The sequence below is a fragment of the Tiliqua scincoides genome, chromosome 1 (genome assembly GCF_035046505.1).
Source record: "Tiliqua scincoides isolate rTilSci1 chromosome 1, rTilSci1.hap2, whole genome shotgun sequence".
Lineage (NCBI taxonomy): Eukaryota > Metazoa > Chordata > Lepidosauria > Squamata > Scincidae > Tiliqua > Tiliqua scincoides.
The window spans coordinates 272,982,378-273,001,121 of record NC_089821.1 but is presented as its reverse complement, the minus strand read 5'-3'; positions in this window follow the sequence as shown (position 1 = coordinate 273,001,121).

Below are 18,744 nucleotides of genomic sequence, written 5' to 3'. Positions count from 1 at the left end.
CAGATCACGAGAAGCACAGTAAGTTCTGAAGGGGTTTTCTGATAGAGCAGAGGCAGCAGACCTAGGATGGCCTTAGGTAACATTCTAGATCACCCTATGCATGAGGCTGAACTGAGGAGATGATGTGACAAATGGATCAGACAGCAGTGGGGACCCAGAATATGGTTTACTGCTGACCCCCCTTCTCCATGTTCACCCTGCTCTTCAGTACAGCCAAGAGTCTTTTAGCACCTGAATATGAACAAATGCCACAAATCTTTCTCTATCCCTTTCTTAAAACTGAAAATCAATTTGTCTGCTTTGAGTTCCTCAACCACTACAGGCTTTTAAATACAGTTCTGCCAAGCACAAAAGTTAGTATGACTGATGCACTCAGCTCACCACAGGCAAAATGCCTTCTAGGCATCAACCTTTCTGAACTGATGCTTGTGCAAGAAGAAGGGAAGTACAATTCTTCCTCTCTGTCCCTAGAGCTTTCACTTGGGTTTCTTTATCCATGTCTATTCTAAAGAACCTTACGAGTTCCCACTGCAACATTCCATTCCCTATGCCAATGGAGGGGGAAATGCTGAAGGCCTTCTATCCAGCATCATGTTTGAACAGGGCTGATTCAAAATCCACCAGCAACAACTTCTCAGTTAGTATCCATGCCTTCAACCTCCTCCTGAATCACTGAACTTTTTGTGTGTGTCCTCAAAAATGGGGTGGTCTTTTCTGCTATGGGAGGGGGGGAGAATTTTCTTTGAGCTCTGCTGAAATTGTGCTGGCCATTTTGGTTTTCTCAAGACAACTTGCTCCAAGGAGAATTAAAAAAAAAATTCTTTCACTCAGATGGCTGCCCCACTGGAGGCCACTATTAATGATGAAAGGAAAGACAGTCAAAAGGCAGAACTGGAAGCACTGAAAATCTCTTCTGGGTTCTTGTGGGATAACGGTCTCTAGTAACAAATTGTCTGTCTCTCTTCCTCCGCTGGCACAGCTACAGGCTGCTGCCCTAGGAAAAGTTTCTCCTGGAAGCCAGAAGAGATGTCACAAGTGCTAGATATCATAGAGAAGACCATAGAGAAGACCATAGAGGTTAGGGTGCTATGAGAAGAAAAATTTTGAAAAATCACTGTGCTAGGAAAACAGCAACAGCAGTGTTGCCGACAAAGCAAAAAAAAAAAAGTCTTGGTTCTTTTCTTCTCCTCCATCCTCCATCGTCATTCTCACCCGAGCAAAGGCATGGTGTTTCTTGAGATTTGAAGTTTTCCCAAGGGCCAGCCACAAATTCTAAGGGCACTCCATCTTTACTTTGGTGAAAGCAATAAGGGAGGAGGAAGAGGGAAGGGAGAAAAGAACTTCCTTTAGTCCCCACACGACAGCAACATTGCCACTCTGTTTCTGGGCATTACTGGGAAGGAGCAGAGGAGGGAAGGAAGGGGGAAATTTTACTTCCCCCCCCCCTCACATGAAAACACTACTGTTGTTGCTATTTTTTTTTTTTTCTGTTACCCCCTCCCTGCAACCAAAGCAGGTAAAGTGAGAGTGAAGGATTGCCAGGAAAGGAGTGGCAAACTTTGAGCCTCCTTGGCTTGGACTGGTAATTTACACAGGCCTACACAATTGAGGGAAAGAAAAGTTTTTCCCAATTTTATGGTGGTTTGATATGAATTTGGGGTGCCGATTCCAAAAATGGCATCCGTTTTGCCCTATCACATCCAGTTTTGAAGATATAGTATAGCCTCATTAGTGAATGGTTCAAGCAGTTTCTTTATGAGGAAGCTGCTTGAACCATTCACTAAAGAGGCTATGCTGTGTCTCCAAAACTAGACGTGATAGGGCAAAATGGATGCTAATTTTTGAATCAGCACCCCAAATATACCCAGGAATTGGTGTAACATTTAAGGAAGCAAAATGTGTGTTGGCCTGTGTTATCAGAGTTCTTCCTGATTTGGGAGGGGGGAAAAAATCCTCTCCCTCTCTATTTTTGCCCCTCTCTAGTAAGCGCCATAATTCTTCTCATTAACCAAAGGTTTTATACATATAAGAATAGGAGCAAAAAGCTTTAACTCCTATTAAAACATCTGCTTTAGGCTTCTGAACAAGCTCTTAAAAAAAAGTGTAACAATCTCCAAAGAGGATCCTTGTGAACAATTATCTGACATTTTGGAAACCTAATACCTGTTCATGTTCAAGAGAAAGCTAACAATGGGAACTGAAGATGGCTCCTGATAACATTCAGACAATGGGCCAACCTTTCCAAGACTATAGAGAGGACTCCTGTAAGTGCAAGATAAGCATTCACCTTTGATATCTCTGAAATAATGGGTACCAGACCTTGTTTCCAGTCTTGTCCCTAGTTTTGGAGATGCAGTGAAACATGTGTGCCTTTGACTTAGGGTCAGAGTCACCTGCAAAGGGTCTGTATATGTGTGTGTATGTGAAATAACTAGATAATCCCCCTTTTTTCAAGCAAATGGGTTTTTATGCTACCCGATCAGGCCAACTTGGATTTTCCAGAGCAATACCTTGGCTGATCCAGCAGGGTTTGAAAAGATGCCCGTCATCTCATTTGGGCTATTCACATATTCCAGTGTACACCCTCTGCACTTGTGTACAGGTACATCTCAGATAATGCTGCTTCCATTAGCACTTATTTATTACATTTTATTTATTTTATTACATTTTATTATTTTATTTATTACATTTATTACATGCAGCGAGTCATGGACTCTTCGCTCACAACAGGAGAGGAAACTGAACACTTTCCACATGCGCTGCTTCTGATGCATCCTCAGCATCACCTGGCAGGACAAAGTTCCAAACAACACAGTCCTGGAACGAGCTGGAATCCCTAGCATGTATGCACTGCTGAAACAGAGATGCCTGCATTGGCTTGGTCATGTCATGAGAATGGATGTTGGCTGGATCCCAAAGGATCTCCTCTATGGAGATCTCGTGCAGTGAAAGCGCCCTACAGGTAGACCACAGCTGCGATACAAGGATATCTGCAAGAGGGATCTGAAGGCCTTAGGAATAAACAGATGGGAAACCTTGGCCTTTGAGGCAGGATGTGCAGCATGGCCTCTCCCAGTTTGAAGAGACACTTGCCCAACTTTGCTGAGGTAAAGAGGCAAAGAAGGAAGGCCCATGGCCAAGGAGACAGACCAGGGACAGACTGCACTTGCTCCCAGTGTGGAAAGGATTGTCACTCCCTTTTCAGCCACACTAGATGCTGTTCCAGAACCACCATTCAGAGTGCGATACCATAGTCTTTCGAGACTGAAGGTTGCCAACAACATTATTTATCACAACATTCTCTGTCCTAGCATGATTGACAGTTACTCTTCCCAATAGGAGCAGTGCTTTCTGGACACATCAGCACCCATTTCCTGCCTAACATGTATCCTATAATACTGTTTTGTGCAGTGCTCAACTTGCAGGGAATACATTCCCCATGCTATTAGTGGCACTGCTGTACATGTTTTTGCATGAATGACAGGCATTTGTTTCAGAATCCAACCAAACCCCTCAAAATGTAGAGTACAAGCATGCACATCTGTTAAACATTTACATGTGTGCAAGTCAACAATCAAGTGTATACTACACAGATTGCACACTTGTTGAACATCACGTGTAGATATAGCTATTAAATAATCTCAGGTAGCTTCCACAGATCTGGGTTGAGGAAAAAGAAAAGGAACTTATGTGCTGATATGGGCTTTTAATATTCTACCCATCACGGAGCTGTTTTATCTAAGGCAGGGGTGTCCTAACTTTATGGCCAGAGGGCCACATCAAATATCTGGTATGGTGTTGAGGGTCGGGAAAAAAATTTTTAAATATAAAATCTAAATAAATATATTAGAGATGAAACTTAGATGAATGAATAAATGAATGAATGGGCTCAAATTTCCAGGATTTCTCCAAGCATCAACAGAAATAAAGCACACACTTAAATGGATTCCCATTCCCCCACCTCCCAAGTAGCTTACTTAAATATAAAGGAGTAAATATCTCAGAACCAGCACAACACAGGAAACATCTGAAGCACGTTCTGAGGGCCAGGGAGGCCTCCCTGACCCCCAGAAGACCTTCTAAGACCTTCAGGGAGCACAAAAAATTACTTACAATTTTTCAGGAAAACCAGGAAGTGATGTTTGTAGGCCTTCAGAACACCCTACTGACATGACCGGAGCTGTGCACACCTCCAGTAATGCTTGGTCAAGTGGACCAGAGACTTGACCAGAGGCTGGCCTCAGGCGAGATAGAGGTTCACCATGAGCTGCATCTGGCTTCCAGACCGGGGTTTGGAGACCCCTGATCTAAGGGAATGCCTTCTCTCACAAGAATCTGCCTGTTTGTTTAAGATAGTCTTCGGAGGCCCATCTTCAGGCTGCCCTTCCCCGCCGAGGTTCATCCTTGAGACAACCTTCTTGGTAGTGGCATTGAAACTATGAAACTCCAGACATGTTTGCTTGATGACTCCTGACTTGATCGCTATCTTTTAGGTACCATGAGAAACCCCACCTTTGGCTTAGATGCTTTTCACTGGTTTTCTAGATTCTGGTCATTATCTTTTTTGGCTGCCTATTCGTGACATTTTAATTGATGGCTCTGTGCTGGTTTTATTCACTGTTTCTTCTTTTGTGTGTGTGTGTGTGTTTTAAATTTTATCTTCTCACATTGTTATGGTTCGCACTACAACCAAAGTGAGGCTGCCTGTAGAAAGACAGGATTGAAATGCTATGAATAAGCACAGAAGAGGGTTCTGTTTGAGGTTGACTGTGATTGTGGTACCTTTCCTCATAGAAAGGAAGCATGATTACTTATTTTGAGTCTTGCTACTGAACATTTACCCAAAGCAAAGGAACTCTAATAGATTGTCAATGGATTTTATCTAAATCAATATTATGCATGCCATTGCAAGGCAGGTCCTGGGGCAAAACTTTGAGACAATTTCTACCTTAGATGAGACTAGTGAGATGTCTCAGGGTTCATGCAGTCCAATCTGTTGAATTCATTGTGAAAAGTAGGGGTATCTCTGCTCGTCTGCTCTTGTTGGACGTTCCCCACCCCCACCCCCAGTATTAGTAAGTATTGAGCTGATGAGCTGGAAGGAATGCACTAACAAGCAGCTCAACCCATGCATGAAAAGGTGCTCAAGATTGAGGAAAACAGATGTTATGATTGATTGGCTGGTTACTGTCATTTCTATGTCTCCATTCAAAAACATAATCAAGGCAACTCATGTGTATTAAAATGTAGAGACTTGCCCTGTTGCCTAATGCCTGGGGATGGGGGGGGAGCACAAAATTCCTTTACTCACACCAGTGTCAATCACTCATTCCTAGGTAAACTTGCTCCAGGCCAAGAGATTTCCTGCCAGACAACAAGATACTCCCCTCTTGATCCAAATGGGTAGAGAGATGCCCAGCTGGGATGCATTTACTACCCAGGGCTCCACCAGTCCAGGACCTGTCCCTGATGCCTCAGTACAAAAAGAAGGGTTTGGACAGCATTTGATTTCCCCTCCTCTGCAGGGTCAACTCCTCAGGCCTCAGCCTTTTCCCAAGCCACTTGAATTGGGCTTTTGCAGAGACCTCAGCTTTTGCATCCTGTTTCTCTCTGCCTCATCACTGTCAATGACTAGAGTTTGAAACCCTTCTGGGCTTTGTGAACATGTGTGGCTCCATCCCCTCTCTGTTCAGACTCTGGGCTCACTACTATAAAGAGGTGAGAGGTACAGTAGTAGGTACTACTACTATACTCTCTATAGTATAGAGAGTATATATGTATATGTATATGTATATATATAAACTATGTTGGAGGAAATTAAAAGTAGTTTCCTCTTTGGGGGGGAAGCAGAGTAGCTTAAGCAGCGGACCCCCCTTTTGGGTATCACCCCAGGGAACCTCCCTCACCCGGCTGACTGCTATTCAATGAAAAAAGACAAAAAGGCAATGGCTTGTTAAAGTTGCAAAAGGAAGTTGTTTACTTACAGTTCCATTGAGAGTATATTTACAGCATCTGTTTAGGATCAGAGGTTCAGCTATTACTTAGATAGCAAGGCCCTAGAGCTGCCTCACCCTGCCTGCCATGTGCTCAAGATGGCATAGGCACAGCAGAGCCCTGTTGTGTGCCATCTTAACAGGTCAGTGGTCAGAGGCCAAGAGAGAGAGTGCTCAGAGGAGAAGGCAAGGAAAAAGGGTTAGGGCCACACCCCCAAAAGGATCACAGAGAGAACAAGCACTAAGAAAGAGTAGACACTGGGCCATAGCTTGACCCCTTCTGGACAGCATCCTGCCCCCTCTGGACAGCAGACAGAGGTGTACCAACTCCAATATATATATATATATATATATATATATATATATATATATATATATATATATATATATATATATATATATATATTCCAAAGATTCTAGCTGGCATCTCTCATGGTAAGGGTTTGGGAGATGGAATATATATATTCCAAAGATTCTAGCTGGCATCTCTCATGGTAAGGGTTTGGGAGATGTTAAGCCTGGAGTTGCTCCTGGCATGCAAAGGGGTCCAGGAAGACCACTGTTGGACACAAAACAATAACAATATATAGCAAAAAGTGCTGCCCACCAGAAAGGGGGAAGTGGCTGGGCAGAATGCCTTTGGGGGGCTGTTCTGGGGTGCTACAACTGAAAAGACCCTGCCTTCAGTAACCCACTGTACTGCAGATGGTGGAAGGACCTGGACAAGGAAGTCAGAGAAGGAAAGTAATATTCAGGCAGATGGATATAGGGAGATGCCTTTTCAAGGTACTTCTTTAAGTAATTAGATACTTCAGGATCTTTAGGGCTTTAAGGATTAAAGCCAGAACCTTGAATTGGTCCCAAAAGTACACTGCCGTAGCGGGGGGGGGGGGGTGCAGGGCACTAAGTTTTGCAGGGAGCCTCACTGCATTGTGCAAGCCTCCCCTTTGGAGCCATTTGAGCAGGGAGGGGCAAAACAGACACGAATGGCTCCCAAGGGGGGGGCCGCTTGCACGCTGAGGGGAGGCGCCCTGCAAAACTTAGTGCCCCCCCCCAGCTACACCAGTGCAAAAGTAAATTGGTAATGTGTAACTTGTAAAGGATGGGTGTTATAGGATCTACTTGACCAACTCCAGACAAACTCTGGTAACTGTACTCTGAATCAAATGAAATTTCTGAAAAATCTTCAAGGTCACCTCCACATAGAGTGAATTCTAGTAATTCAACCTGGAAGTGACTACCTCATGAATGACTATAGGCAGGTCTAGTTTCTTCATGAAAGGGCAAAACTGGCATATAAGTTGGTTGGAAAACGGCACTCCCGACCACCACTGCTACCAGAACATCCAAAAGAAAGGTTGGTTCCTGGAGTATCCCTGCTCCCAGCTGCAGTGGCACACCTACAGCTTGAACTGCTATGGGGAGCCCTTCGCAAGGAGCAACAAGGTATGGGTAACCACTGTTATCTTCTTCAGTGGGGTAGTTCCACGACAAATCACCACAATTTTTTTTAAATTAGCCACTACATCTCAGATCTGATTAAAATTGCTATACTGGATTATCTTACATGTCAAAGTCACTAGTGTCACCTCTGTTAAAAAGGACAAAAATGACATTAGCCACAGCCAAATAGCCAACTCACTGCAATACTCAACCTTTACAACATCTGTGCTACTGACTCTCAAACTTTGGGAATGTTGAATATATGCAACAAAAAAGTAATCAATTTGAGTTGTGTGACTATTACACTACAGTATATTATTAATATTATTTTTTTTTTTTAAACTCCTCATACAGTAGACCCAAAATTTTACGCAGTGTGGACTAAAGTCATATCTGGGCTCAGGGGATCAGAAGCTTAAGCTTCATTTGTTGCATAGTACATCTGCCCCTGCCTAGCTGCAAATCTGCTATGTGAGGTGGATTACAACCCCACCCACAAGGTTTTAGGGCTTTTATCAAGCCAGCTAATTGGCTCCAGGCTATTGGTCCCAGTGTATTGGCCTATTGGCTCCTGATCCCTGCTGGCCTGGAAGCTGCAGTACCACCTCTGGTCATCTGAACATGCTGCTGTAGACCAGCAGAGATAAAGTGAAGAGTGCTCTTGGTTTGCAAGCTACCTAGGCCCTACTCATAAAGTCCCTAGTTTCTCTCCCTCTCCCTCCCCCCTTCTCTCTCTCTCTCTCTCACACACAATTCATTCAGTGAAAGTCAAAATGAGTGAAAGATAGTAAATGAGTTATTTGACACTAACTACATTCCCTTCTTTCATAGACTTTTGTTGGTAACTCAGACAAGCTATGTTGCTTGCAGGAGATTGACTTCCAGAGGTCAGGGATAACCAAGGGAGTCACTCCACAGCTTTTGTTCATTTGTTTCATCTCGCCACTGCTCGGCAAGCAAAAGTACATTGAAAATTCTTTTTCTGCAAGGAGTTTTCATCAATGCAATGCTTCTGTGATAGGGTTTCAATCCCAGTTGAATGACTTCAATAATCAGATGTGGGTGTTTTAAAAGAAGAAGAAAAAACAGGGTTCAGTAGCAATTGCTGAAGGGCTGAGATGTGATTTTTAATTAAATATGAGATGCCTGCCTATGCCTCATGGAAGAAGTCAATGCAAGAATGACAAGCAAAGTCTATTGTCAGCCGTCACTGTCATTTCTTCTTACCCTCTCAGAACTGAGTCCAGCAATTGTCTTTCAACATGGCAACTCTCAGAAGGAGAAGGAAAGATATCTGGAGCCTATGCGGTGCAGGAAATAGAGCAGGGGTCAGTGACCTATGGCCCACAGACCAGATCTGGCCCACCACCCACAGTCATCTAGCCCACGTGGAGCTTAGCATGGTGCCCAAATTGCTGTGTGCCATACAGGGAATGGCAGAGCGTCCTGCCCAGGTTCACAGAATCCCTGTGCCACACAGTGGCACACAAACTCTCCAAGCCTGGATGGGCAAATCTGCCATCCCCTGTATGGCACATGGCAAATTAGGTGGGAGGCTTTGCTTCCCAAGCTGAGCTCCATACAGCCACTTCTGGGAGCTTGACAATCTGGAAGTTCTGTGATGACCTGATGACATCATTGCCAAATGTCTGGCCCATTTGCTGAAAAGATTCCAACCCCTGGACTAGAGTGATGAGCTGGACCATCCTAGGTTGAAAGTCTGACTTCCCTCAAATACTTAGGCCTGGTCTCTGCATGCAGCAGGACAATGTGGCAGAAACAGAGGCGGCTGAGTGAATTGTACTATCATTTTTTAATATAGAATATTAACACGTCTCCTTTCTACAAAATGGTTCTTGAAGTGGTTTGAGGCACAGCAAAAGAAATGAAAAGCACCCTCTGTCCCAAAGTGAGAAACAGCCTAAAACCTCTGGAAAATATACTATACTGGGATGAATAGAAAATGGCAGCCATACTGGGTCACAACTTACAACTTGGCCTGGGACTGTGGCAAGGAAGTAGAGAGCTATAACCTTTAGTTTCCATGCTGTTTTCCCACCAAAAATCTCTCCACCTCCATCCTGGCTGCTCTGGGACCTCAAAGATCCAAATTGCCCAATTTTATTTTATTTTTTTATTTACTAAATTTCTACCCCACTTTATCTCCCCAAGGAGCATTCAAAAGTGACTTTCAAATTGCACCCATGGGGGTCCATAATTTTATGTTGTTGCTTTTTAAAAATATTTTAATCAGCTCCTATATATTTTTTAGCTGTTTGTAATGGTTTTAATGATTTTATTCAGATGTTTTTATCCATTGTATTTTTATTTGTATGTTGTGCACTGCCTTAAGCTTAGGAAAGATGGTATATAAATCTTTTAGAGACAGACAGACAGACAGACAGACAAAATTGTGGGAAGTTTTGTGGAAAAATGGCATGGAATTAAAGGGTTAAACACCCTCTTCTTTTACACCATAGTTTGCCTCTGGATTGGGATCCCAAGTGACTGTATTAAGACTTTAAAAAAAAAAATCTAGATGCTGAAGCATTTAAACAATATCAAGTTTGACTCGCTGACATTTCTAAAGACTTGGGTGAGAAGAGCTCTGCCCTGAAGAATGGCACTTTGTACTAGCAAGATTTCAACAAAGTAGGCTGCAAAGGCAAAAACAAAGGCAAATTAGAGATGGAGATCGACCAGGCACTAAGATCAGAAACACCAACTTCCCATCTGTAATGAATGTGCATGAATGGTGGGGGTAGGAGGAAGACTACTGGCCAACATTACAGGACTGTTGTGAGGACGGCTGAAGTAAAGTACACAAAGCCTGCCATCAAACATACCTGGGAGTAAGCCCCATTGAATTCAGTGCTACTTACTTCTGAGTAGACATGCACAGGATTGTGCTGAAAGACACAAAGACATGTTAAAGCCTGAGAAAAGTACAGTGCAGACAGAAAATGCCCTTCTTCCCCCTTTTTGCTTTCTGATCTTAAATGTTTGCCATCTGCCAATATGTCCCTTTCTTAATCTATTTTTCTTCTCTGGGCGATAATATCCTCTGCCTTGCCTCATCAGGAAATCAGCCCAAAGACATAGCACTCTGAATGTTTTGCTTTCCTTTAAAATTAATTAATGTGATCTGCAGAGAACAAGATGAATTATTCATCTTCCTTTTTTTATATAAATGTTTCCTTTTAAATGTTTTAGCAAGACAGTTAAGATGAACATGTTTCCAGAAACCTAATTTACAGTAATAAGTCATTTCTGGGCTATAAAATTAAATTAAAGGCTGGGAGTTTTTTCTCCTTGTTTTGTTTTGATTTGTTTCATGCCTCATTTACATGAAACATTTGCACCATTGCTGAATGGAAAGACAGAGGACTTTGAAATAAGTATGGGGAGGATCTAGACTTCAAGGACCCTAACTGGGCGCAGTTAATAAGGTGTTCCCAAAGAAAAAAAGCATTAGTTTGCTTCATCTTCTGCATATAAAACTTTGGATGATTTGAATGTCCTCAGATATAAGATAGAATGACGAGTTTAGCTGATAAATTTAGGATTCCCAAACCTGCACATATGCTGAAAACGTCCTAAAGGGCTGGACAAGTCATCCCTGACTGGGAGAAAAGGAAGCAAGACTGACCAAGTTCCTGCCACTCCAATTTCTTCTAGTGAACAACAGGCATTGGCATCCTCCTCAATGGGCCTATGGTCTGATCCAGTTGGGCTGTTCTTATGTTCTTACAACAGTCCTGCACATTCCACTTCTCCTGAAGGTCTGGAGGAAGTTCCAAACCGAACGGTCTGGTGCTCAGTAGGGACTGCAGGTCCAGGTCAGCTGAACCCTCCCAGCTGGCAAGGGCCCCCCCTCGAATGAGTGTCCCTGCATTCTTTGGCCCAGGACCCTGCCCATCCTAGGGCCTTGTAATTCCCACATGAATGGTGGGAGAAAAGGGCGGCCACCCTGGGTCACTCCCACCTCACTGCTGCCATGCTGAATGGGAGTGGAACCCCCTTCTGCTGTCCTCTGTCCCTGGTGACCTTGGGGGTCCTCTTTCCTTGCTTATCTCCCTTTGCCCTATATCCATGCAAACTTGCCAACCTCAGCACAATGCCCATTACCTTTCCATCATCCCTCCAACTTCTTGTTCCTTCCCTTTCTCCCCTGCCTCGTTCTTCTCCTTTTTTCTCCTCTCCCTCACCTCTTTCCCCTTCCTTCACCTGTCTCTTTCCCCTCTAGATCCTTCTTCATGTTTCCGTTTGTCTCTCCTCATCCTCTCCTTCTCCAGCTTCCATCTCACACATCTCACATCTTGTAGAATTGCAGCATGTATGCAAATGCCCAAATAGGCGGCAGCTTGCCTCCCAAAACAGCTGATTCACTTGAATCAGGGAGGCAATCTCAGACTTGTCCAAACACTTATTCACAGAAGCAAATATACAATTTTTCACATCAGGATGGGGAATCATGGTTTTATGGGGAATCAAAGTTCCTTGCTCGTGGCATTTTCCTTTTTGCTTGGGTTTTAATTCAACCACGCTATTGCAGATGAACATTTTTCTTGTGACCTTCCTGGCATCTGTGTTCTTCACTGCCACAAGTAATGCTTCTAGAGAGGTTATATAGAGAGGTGACACTTGTGGACCATTGAGCAAACATTTCTGGAGGGACTGGACTGCCTCTCTAGACAGGATATGGCAGATGCCTGATTTGCTGTTCATCAAGGCAGAAATCCAACGGTATGAGACCCAAGATTTAAAGACAAGCCCTTAAGTGTCAGGGACCCAGAGCTAGTTGATATCTAGCCCCGAGGAACACCTCATGGCTGCCGTTACAGAAAACATTCCATCCAAGAAGTCTGTGGACGCAGTGCCTTCTGGCTGGATTTGCATCCCAGCTCTGCTTCTTCCATCATTGCCCAGATGCAGAGATGGTGAAGAGCCCATCTCTGGTGCAGCACACAACTGCCAATTCAAGGCTGCTGATCTTGGGGCCCTACTCAAGAGGAGGGAGAGAGAACCAACATCAGATCTGGGCCCTGCAGGTGCATCAGGAAGAGGCAGGGCGGCTATGAACTTGCTCGGCTGCTGCCTGACACTAGCCTGAGAGCTAGTGAAATGTATCCTGAGGTTCAGCTCCCTAATGTCCTCCTTGAAGAGATAGCTCCTCTGTTGATTCAACAGTCCTTGGGTTTGTTCTTGTCACATTGGACAGCTCCTAGTCTCTTGCTGGCAGGACAGGTAAGACCTCAAGGCCTACGAGAACGGGGCAGCATACATGTGAGGACAAATGAGCACCATTCTTGGAAGCATAAAATCACCCCACATCTGTGCCTGCTGTGAAGATGTGTCTTCACTTTTGGAAGTTTATCTTGACTCACTGTCTCTCTCGTCATAAGAACACAAGAAAAGCCCTGCTGGATCAGGCCATAGGCCCATCTAGTCCAGCTTTCTGTATCTCACAGTGGCCAACCAAATGCTTCAGGGAGCACACAAGACAACAAGACACAACATGCATCATGGTGCCCTCCCCTGCATCTGGCAATCTGAGGTAGCCTACCTCTGAACCAGGAGCTTGCACTTATCTACTATGACTTGTAACCCGTGATGAACGTCCCCTCCAGAAATTTGTCCAATCCCCTCTTAAAAGCATCTCGGCAAGATGCCATCACTACTTCCTGTGGCAAGGAGTTCCACAGACTAATTACATGCTGAGTAAAGAAATATTTTCTTTTGTCTGTCCTAACACTCCCAACACTCAATTTTAGTGGATGTCCCCCGGTTCTGGTGTTATGTGAGAGGGAAAACAGCATCCCTCTATCCGCTCTATACAGCCCCTACATAATTTTGTATGTCTCAATCATGTCCCCTCACAGGCACCTATTTTCTAGGCTGAAGAGGCCCAAACGCTTTAGCCTTATGAACCTGAACCTCCCTTATGAGGTTCCACAGCCCAGTAACCATTTTCTCTTCCGCACGTTTTCTGTATCCTTTTTGAAACATGGCGACCAGAACTGGATGCAATACTCCAGGTGTGGCCTTACCATCGATTTGTACAATGGCTTTATAATATTAGTTGCCTTTTTCTCAATACCTTTTCTAATGATCCCAAGCATGGAGTTAGCCTTCTTCACTGCCGCCACATATTGGGTCGACACTTACATCGAGCTGTCCACCAGTACCCCAAGATCTCTCTCCTGATCTGTCTCAGACAGCTCAGAATCCATTAGCCCTGCAGTTTTCAAACTCTTGGGGGGTTTGAAGACCGCAGTAAGTTCTTGCAGGGGAGGGAAGGGAGGCAGCGGGGGTGGGGGAAAGGCAGCAACATGATCCCTAGGATCGTGTTGCTAAGGGGTCTAGTAGGGATGCACTCACCAGTTCCTGCAGTCGCCTTCCTGGGGTGCAGGGAGCCCTGCACGAGCATCTACAGGGCTCCCCAGCCTTCCAAAAGTGAAAGTAGAGAGATCACGCTCCAATTCCGGTTTTGCGAAGGCAGAACACGATCGCTCCACTTTCACTTTTAGCAGGCTGGGGAGCCCTGCAGACACTCACATAGGGCTCCCCACACCCCAGGGAGGCTGCTGGAGGGACTAGTGAGTTCATCCCAGTCCCTGCAGCCCCCCTTAGCAACGAGATCCTGGGGATTGCATCATTGCTTTCCCCCTGCCCCCACCTCTTAAGGTGACAGAGGCCAGGGCTCTCAGGCTGGGGCATTATGATGCCCCAGTTTGAATAGCTCCGCATTAGCCTATATGTAAAGTTTTGATTCTTTGCCCCAATGTGCATTTACATTTACTTACATTGAAACGCACCTGCCATTTTGCTGCCCAGTTTCCCAGTTTGGAGAGATCCTTCTGGAGCTCTTCATAATCTCTTCTGGTCTTCACCTCTCGGAAAAGTTTGTTATCATCCACAAACTTGGCCACCTCACTGCTTAGCCCTGCCTCCAGGTCATTTATGAACATGTTGAAAAGTACACGTCTCAGGACAGATCCTTGGGGCACTCCACTTTCCACCTCTCTCCATTGTGAAAATTGTCCACTGACACCCACTCTCTGCTTCCTGGTCCTCAACCAGTTCCTAGTCCAGGAGAGGACCTGCCCTCTAATTTCCTGACTGTGGAGTTTCCTCAGCAACCTTTGGTAAGGGACCATGTCAAACGCCTTCTGAAAATCCAGATATACAATATCCACAGGTTCTCCTACATCCACATGCCTATTGACATCAAAGAATTCTAAAAGGTTCGTGAAGACTTACCCTTACAGAAGCTATGCTGATTCTCCCTTAGCAAGGCTTCTTCATCTATGTGTTTTAAGATTTTATCTTTGATGAGGCATTCCATTATCTTACCCGGAACAGAGGTTAGGCTGACCGGACCTATAGGTCTCCTCTCCTTTTTTAAAATAGCATAATGTTTGCTATCCTCCAATCCTCTGGCACTGTGGCCATTTTAAGGGACAAGTTGCATAGTTTAGTCAAAAGATCTACTACTTCATTCTTCAGTTTCTTAGAAACTCTTGGGTGGATGTCATCTGGGCCCAGTGACTTTTAATTTGTCTCTCTCTCTCTCATGTTTAAGGACATAATGTAAGGCTGTATTGAATAAATCTCCTGATTCCAATAATGGGCAGCCAGGTGATTTTTTTTTTTTTTTTTTCAGAATCCCACAAGCACAGCATGAGGGCAACAGCTTTTGGCCACTCCATCTATTATTCCAAAGTATATGCTTCTGAGCATGGAAGCTCCAACTAGTCACCAATGTTAATAGCTAACAGCCACTGATAGACCTATCCTTCATGAAATGGCTGAATCAATCATCAGGGATTGAAAACCTTTCAATATTGAAAGCAACAAGCAGAAAATCTTGGGGAGGGAACACAACATGATGGGGCAAGAAGGGCAATTTGATAATTTGATGATAATAAATATTGTTAATAATGATTATAAACAAAAGTGTGTAGCAGAAAACCTGAGGCACAAAACGAGAACAGTACTAGCATTTCTTCACTGTGTCTAGGCCTGACCCAAGACCTTCCTGCACCTGAGGTGACAATGCTAAATGCTGCTCCCTTACCTAGTGATGTGCCAGCTTCTCCTTCTACTGTTCCTTGGCTTGGAAAAGAGGGGGCCAGAACGAAAGTTGTGTGGAGTTTAGTGGGCTAGAGTGACTCCAATGATCTAGCCCAGCACTGTCTCCTCCTCCATGCTTCCTGTTCTGCTCCATGCTCCTCTTTCCCAGTCCAGAGTATGGAAGAAAGAGGAGCAGTGGAGGTGAGTGGGCAGACAGAACTGGGCACCTCCTGCCACATGCTGCCTGATGCAACTATCTCAGTCACCTCTTGAATGTGCCAGCCCTGATTGTGCAAGCCTGTATTTGGTTGAACATCCTTTCTTTTATGAAATCCAATCTATGGTGTACAGAGGCAGGGGAGGGGGATTGTGTGCTCAAGAGTTTCCCAATGCCTCATTAATTTTACAGGTCACGTCCTTGTACTTCTCGCTCCTGCAGGTTCCATTGTAGCTTTCTGTGGGGTCTGTTTTTCAGTAACTAAGGAAATCTGTTATTATATTTATAGCGTGTTAGCCCATTTTTATTTTATTATTTGCACAAGAGTCAAAGTCTTGTTCCCATGGCAACATCTGTTTTACTGATGTAATTCATCACAGTTTGGGGAGGGGAATGGGCCTGAAAATCCTCACTGTGCATATGTAACATGTCTACAAACTACCCAACTGGCCGCTGTGGGGTGGAGGCAAACCACTGCTAGCCCTAATATATCAAAATATCAAAACTGGTCCTTCTGATCAGGAACACCATTTGCACTCCACCCAGAAGCAACCTGGAGAAGACAAACAGTGGTGATTTGGAGACACGGATCCCAGCAAGAGCAGAGGACTGATGGAGAAAGCAAGCAGCAAGAGAGGAACCAACTGGATACAAGACCTGCTCCCAGTGTTCATGAAGAAAAATTGTCCTGGCTTCCTGAAGCAAGCCTTGAAGCTGCCTCGAGAATCACCCTGTCAGCAAGAAGTGGATGTCCCTTATGTTATTGCTTTAAATATTATTAGTTGTCACAGGGCTCTAGTGAGAAGATAGGATATAAACTTCTTTAAATAAATACATATGCAGGAGAAAATAAAAAATGGGTCCAGTGTTGGAAGTTGGAACTCTTGTTCTAATTGAACCAAACCCTCTTGAACAGATTATTATTTTCAGATTGGCACTTTAGATGCAATTATAATTAGTTGTTGAACAGTGCTTGGAGAATCTAGCTGGCTAGTGAGAAATGAACTTTAATGAGAAATAGGTGAACTGATTAGACCTCTGCAAAACATTCCACCCAGTGTGAATTTTGTTTTTGTTATTGCGAAGAATTCACTTTTCATTATATTTTTGATGCAACATTTTGCCTTGTTTTGTCTTGTTCCCATCAATCTTGCCTCTCTGTGCCCTCCTCACCCACTTCACAGGATAGAAGCCAGTCAATTTCAAGCCAAGCAGGGATGAAAGAAAGTTTGTGATCCTCCATAGGCACCAGCCAGTTGCGGACCTACCATTAAGTCTGATGGGGCAAATGCCCCAGGCGCAAGCCTCTAGGACCCTGCAGAAGCCTCTCTGAGACTCTCGACAGGGTCAGAAACTGTGCTTCTGGTTTTCCGGTTTATAGTGTCGAGGAACCTCAGAGAGGCTTCCCCGACACAGGCTAAGGATGGGCGAAGCTCTGTGAACCTCATGTGAGTAGGGGAGGCAGATTTTCCCGGGGAGATGGCAACAGCCCGTGGGGGCACCATTGCGGGCCTTTGCCCTAGGCATGGGGCTGGCATCAGCTCCAATGTTGGAATCAAGTAAAGAAATGAATGCGAGATTAAATAATTTATTACCATTGCTAAGATGAACACATATGCTTGGTACCCCCATTATATGGTGAATTGTAAAAAAATAGCTTTAATACAGTATCAAAATTTACAGACGTTTCATGTCAAAAGACCAGCATCTCTCAAATTAGCTCCTGCAGAATTTGGCCAGGATTGAAGTAATGACAAAACTGATTCCAAACATCCAAGAGTGTTTAGACTTTTCTTTCAAACCCACCAGGGCACACACAGCTCCTTCAATCTGACCCATGACTGCAGGCATACATTTTTTGAGGGTTTCTCTTGTTTGCTGTTTGTTCCTCATACATTTATAGGAATACAACAATTTAAGATTCATAATGAAAGCAGTGATCTTGATTAGCATGACATAAAAATAATCCGAGGAGGTGACCAAGTCACTGAAGCAAATCAACCCCATTGTGATTTTTTTTTTGTCCCCAGACAACAGTCGGCCAATTTTTCGCTGCGCTATCATAAGGATAAATGGATTGTACTGCTACAGCGCTGCTACATTCCACAACCCACAGATCAATAACACAACATGTAACAAAGCCCACAAAAAACTCAAAGGATATCAGCTTGGAATCAAATCTTATTAATTGAGAAGAAAGTCCCAAACCTGGGAATTGTTGCATTCCTATTTATTTATTTTTTTTAATACTCAGCTATGGTTGAAAAGTCAAAGCAACAGCATTTAATCACAAGCCTGTTGCACATTCATACAAGAAACTGTTGCTGTGTTTCAATATATACACAAAATAGCTATCAGAGCATTTTGATACACACGATCTAATGGTATATGTAGGGGAAAGAATGTCAACTTAAGCTATCCAGGTCCAAAAACTCAGGCAAACTGAACAAGAGTTTAAGGCCTCAGATTAATGAAGGATATGCTTTGAAGAATATTCAACGTTTCCTTTGAAAGGATGCGACCATCAGCAAGGAAAGCCTTTTTTATATAGTATAAATGCAGTGCTATCTTGTTAGGCTTTTAAAGACTCTCGTGAAGTAAAACATCATGTGGTTAAAGAAACAGAAGACATCAACATCCTGATACTTGGAAAGGACCTGCGGTGGGGTGTTTGTTGGAGGTTTCAAATATTAATGCCTCTACAGCCCAGTCTTAAAGCCCACTACATCAGGACATAAGCATCTGGAATGGGGTGCCTTGATCAATAGATTATTACAACCCCCTTGGTGTGTTGTCATGTGTGATGCCAGTGTATTCTGTGCCAGTACCGCAGAAAGATCAGTGCCATGAAATAAAGAACCACTGTCATAGCCAGTGTTCTTTCTGTTAGTGCAAACAGCTTCTATTTGGCACCAAAACTGAAGTATTTGGAGCTGGGTAAACCTAGGCACCATCCTAAAGACTTGCTAATAGTTGTTGGGTTATCTATACAGGGGAGTATTTGTTAAAATAAGG